General features: G+C 46.7%; 1 long non-coding RNA gene across 1 annotated transcript; it reads right to left on the bottom strand.

The window, feature by feature from the left end:
• Positions 1-3,591: 3,591 nt before the first annotated feature.
• LOC136527176 (uncharacterized) lies at positions 3,592-4,243 on the bottom strand. The gene is made up of 3 exons (XR_010776715.1): positions 4,080-4,243; positions 3,804-4,007; positions 3,592-3,729 (listed from the first exon to the last, which is right to left on the bottom strand). It is a non-coding gene; the product is annotated as an uncharacterized lncRNA (long non-coding RNA).
• Between the last annotated feature and the right edge of the window lie 963 nt (positions 4,244-5,206).

Here is a 5,206-nt window from a genome sequence, read left to right as displayed (position 1 = left end):
CAAAACTGCAGATTCAGATATGAATCTGTTAACCTTGGTGAGGCAGTAGGTTCCCAGGCTTGTACAACAACCTGTTTAACATGATTAAAAGGACGTACCCAGTGCAGAGAGCTCCCGCTCTGTGTGGGGTCTGGGGAAGGGTGTTAGTGGCAAGCTTTACCCTCGCCTGTGCAATGCGAGGAGACCACGACTCGAACCCGGGACCTTCCGGTCACAGGCGGTAAGACTCTGCCGCTTGCACCAGGCTCGCCCTTCTTTAACATGATTCTGGAGCATAATTATTTAAAAGAATAGTTGGCCAGCAACCCAAATGCGGAATGCAGGCTAATCATCCCCCTTTGAAGTATACGTATATTAAGTGTCTTACTGGTAGCAGTACAAATCTAACTTTGAACATTATACCAAGGTAGATGGCTAAAAAAATGGAGATCCCCAATCTTGTAAAGTGGGAATGTAGCAGATAATTTGTATATATGACTATATAATAGTTCTGTCTTTGACAAACTACATTTGCTCAAGACTTGGATACTATAGAGGAGATTTTAAAGATAGTACAGTGACTTCAGTCTTATTAGAACAAGGAGGTTGCTCCTGTTTTTTTTTTAGAAAGTGTATAACCTGAAGCACAAAAACAGTGATATAAACCGGAAATGTGGCTGTGTACGATATATCTGTGTCTAAATCAGGTACTTAAGAACTCAAACTCTTAGGAAACCAGATAGAACATTGAATAAGCATATTTTTTAATGCTTTAGGCTTATAGAAAGAACGGCTGTTACTACAAAGTATCACTTGTTGAGGTGAAATCTGATTGGTCTAATACAGGTAGAGAGCACCAAACTTTAGGTCAATTAATATAGTAGGAAACATGAGCATGTCATTATATGAAAATACAGAGAGTAGCCTAAAAATCGACATGATCGTAGGGATTAGTTTAGCAAGAGTTTAGTAAGGAATAGTTTGTACAATAGGAAGGGATATAGCCTAGGAAAGGCAATTGTATCATAGTTTTGCATAACAGTGATCTATCCAAATCAACCGCTGAATCCGCAAAAGATGGCGTAGAGCAAGCAACTAACATTTTTTTGTTTGTTGGTTGAAAACATATTCATTACTCTGGAGTAAGAGGCCATAAAAGTAAACAATGATCCACTATCTCTGTTTTTTTTTGGTTTTCGCTTTGCTAAACAATTTCTCATATCAGAAACTGCTAACAGTATAGTAGGATTGAGTATATCAATCCTCATAATCATGGGAACAGGCGCTCATAGGGCACTAACCTAGAACATGCAACGAACCCATTGACATCGTAATGATAAAAACCAGGGGAATCCGGTGAGAAAAAAAGGGAAAATCAATAGGAAAAAGTATATGTTTATGATGGGTTAGTGTCAGTTTTAAGGTTTTACTGGGTTCGTACTTGTTTACATTATGGTCATCACCTAAATGAACTGTATAGATGACGTACGTCGTGGCCGGGAGGTTGCCTCGTCGTCGTAACCTAATGACCAAAAGAACTATGTTAGTATGTATTATGCTGTTGTTCGCCCTTTTGTTAGTTTGAAATAGCGTTTCCTTACCTGCGTAGGCGTAGTATTGCTCGCGGACTTCCTCTCGGTGCGCGGTAGCAGGGTCTGATGATCCTGTTAATGTTTGGAGAACAATTGTTAGAAGTAATTTTTTTCCTCTTCCTAGCAGTGCTGTAACTTTAAAAATGTTTACCTCAGCGTTGAGATGCTCTTTCTTCTAGCGGGGACATTCTCCCAGGCATTTCTTCTGTGTATGTTTGGTACCATACACTACTGGAGGTGGGCTCTTTGCCGAGTGCCTGTTGCACTCGGCAAAGGCAGCTTTGCATTCGGTAAAGCCTTTGCCGAGTACAACACTCGGCAAAGAGCCTCCGTCGAATCCTCTTCCGGTAAAGGCTGCTTTGCTGAGTACCAAATTTCGGGCACTCGGCAAAGATTTGACGCCGTTGGCCGACGCCGTCTATTTCTTTTTTAAAAAACTCTTTGCCGAGTGCCACAGCTCCGGCACTCGGCAAAGAAATCTGTTTTTTTAAACCTCTTTGCCGAGTGCCACAGCACCAGCACTCGACAAAGGGTGTTATTTATTTATTTTTTTTAAATTTTCTTTGCCGAGTGCAATGACCATTGCATTCGGAAAGCGTGTTTTTTTAAATTTTTTTTGCCGAGTGCAATTGCACTCGGCAAAGCCACCTCTAATTTTTTTTGTTTTTCCATTTAAACAACAATGCATATATATATAATAGAAACCACAATTCAACAGCAATAAATTACAAACCACATTTATATATTACAAACGACCAAATTTGTCAGAAATCCACAATTTATTACAAACCACAAGTTCATAGTCCACAAGTTCACAAGCTCGATACATAGAAACTACTCCGCAAGCGGCTCACGGCGACTGCGCCCCAGCGTGCGATCCCGGCGACGGTCCGGGTGCGGATGGCCCGACTTGCGATGCCGACGACCCTCTGACCTGGTTCGACGCCGCCTCCGATGTCCGCTGCACAAAAAAGAAGATATTGCACGTGAGTGACAAGATAAAAATGTAAGGAGTTTAAAAAAAAGTTGAAAATTTTGGCAGCACCTCCCCTGCACGGGGACGTTTCCAAAACCTGCAAGAAAAACGTCGACACGAAGGCCGACAACCACATTTCTGGCACGAAGGCCGACACATCAACTAACCCGGCATGAAGGCCCACACATCAACAAATCCGGCACAAAGGCCATCTCTAGGTTTGACACTAAGCATGAGCACAGAAAGTAAAACATACTCACCGGAGTAGACTGTGGTGGTGGCTGTGGTGCAAGCAGGTGTAGTGGGATCTGCCAACCTTATTGCTCCCCAAGTTGTTGCACGAACCTGAGCAAAACTTCTTGCTGGGCCTCAACAGCTTGTAGCCTCTGATGCTCGGCCTCCCGCTCAGCCGCCCGCTCAGCTTCCTGGGCCTCCTGCTGGGCCCGAAGTTGCTGCAGCTCGGCCTGCAACATTTGACCTCAATGTTTCAATATTGCAGAGCTAAGGAACATAAAAGTCAAAGAACGACGAATGAAACTGGAATACTTACCTGGAGTGCCGCCACCGTTGTCGGCCGTTGGCTTATGGGCACGCTAGAGCCCGTGCTCGCTGCTCGGAGGCGGTTCAGAGGAGTAGAGCCCGTGTTGAGGACGCCGTCGCCAAGCCAGAACCGTCCATGCTTCTTGCCTTCCCCCACCTGCATCACGATCTCAGGATCAAGGCGCTCCTCGGTCCTCGGATCGTAGGCCGGCCCGTGGACTGACCTTGCCGCCTCCATGTAAGAAGTGAGGCGGGTGTGGATGCTGGAGTTGGCGTACGCCTCTGGACCCGCATCCGGGTTGTACTCGATGTTGGACCTTGCCGGGCCCATGTGGGCCAGAGCATATGCCGTGAGTTGGCCAATTGGCTGGCCACCGTGCACCGCCGACTGCGAGAAAGACAACAACATATGGTTAGAAATCATGCAGAATTGAGCGCGGCTAGATTAGACAAATGGTGCAAACTTACATATGTCTTTGCATACTTGCTGAGGCTGGCGCTGCCCTGATGGTGAGGGGCACCTGGCATCAGCGCTCGCTGGTCGCTTTTCTCTTGGTGCTCCTTCTGCCAGTCCGCGTCCAGCGATTTGTCCACTATAGCAGCCCAGCAATCGGGGTGGGTGGCGCACCAGCTTGGAATCGCCTACAAGCCATCAGAAGATCAAATTAGGCATAGTTAATCTCAAAATAAATCAACAGGAGATGTTTTCTATTTACCTGTAGGTACTGCTCCCTTGTCAGAATCTCTGTCTGTCTCCTCGCCTATGTTTTATTGATTCTTCTCTTACGGTAGGTGGCGTTGTAGTCAACGTGCGCCTGGAGGCGGGCCTCGTAATACAAGTCCGAGACACGCCTTTTACAGGAAGCATAAGCCACCTGATACGCCCTTGCCTCCTGGCCCGGCTGGCATCTGAAGAAGTCCTGCATAAAGACACGAGGTATCCATTATTTTATTTGAAGAATGTCCAATGAATGCAATGAATTGAGGCTTACCCACAACTCCGAAATCACCCGATCCGCCAAGTTTCTGTGCGGAGCATCGGTGACGACGAGGGCGTAGTGGTCGAACGAGGGTACCTCTGGGTCCTCATCCTCTGACGTCCACACCAGGCCAGGGAAGTGTTCCCTACACAGAAGTCCCAGGATCCCATTGACATTGCGAGCCAGGACCCCCTCCTCCACAAGCATCCAATTCCTGCACAAGTGATCCCATTGACATTAGCTCTTATTATGATTTTTCAACATATCAAATGAAGAACATATGAAGTTACTTACTTATCCCCCTTGGGTGCAATCAGTGGGTGATGTTCGGGTGCAATCGGTCGCTTCAGGAGCTGGCTGGGATCTCGCAAGTAGGGTTTTGAGGCTGAAGAGGAAGTCGAACCCCTTCCCCCCTCCTCGGACATGTGCGGAACCCCCTCCTCAGATGCGTGCGGAATGACGGCGTCGTACATCTGCGGACCTGCATCCTCGCCCACCATGGGCAGAGGGACGTCGTCGTCCCTAGAAGTGCGCGAGGAGCCAAGGTCATGGTCAGTCGACGGCTCCCGCTTGGGCCTGCCCCTCGACCTCCTCTGCCTCTCTGATGTCTCCACCTCTATGTCCTTAGCTGGTGGCGTGTCCCTCGGTCTTGAGTAAGTCGACTGACACCTCCTAGTGGGCCCCATCACCTGCAATTAAAAAGAATAAACCAGTATTAGTACAGATAAACGAGAAGTACTTAGCAAGGGATACAAAATAAAGAAAATGTAATTACAAAATAACATAGTATTACATGTATTTCTAATATTCTTCATGATCGGGATTATCTGGACGATAGGTATCATCATCACTATCAAGAGCCTCCAAATCGTCAATAGCCTCATCCTCATCGCTATCATTGTCAAGTACAAGTCCGTCAAGCATTTTCAAGTCTCTCGGATCATGCACCTCATCTGCAGCTTCCTCGTCAACAACCCATTCCTCATCTACTTCCATTTCAATCTCTACGGTTAAGTCTATCTCAAGCATCCCTGGTAGCCCCTCGTCTTGTTGATAGAACTCCCCATCATGTGTGGGTGGGTTCAAGTTGTAATCATCATCGTTTGGGGGAGGACATTTACCATGTGGTGATACCTTGT

This window comes from Miscanthus floridulus, chromosome 19 (genome assembly GCF_019320115.1).
Source record: "Miscanthus floridulus cultivar M001 chromosome 19, ASM1932011v1, whole genome shotgun sequence".
In the NCBI taxonomy this organism is placed as follows: domain Eukaryota; kingdom Viridiplantae; phylum Streptophyta; class Magnoliopsida; order Poales; family Poaceae; genus Miscanthus; species Miscanthus floridulus.
Note: the sequence above shows the minus strand (reverse complement) of the source record. Positions and strands in the feature narration are given on the sequence as shown.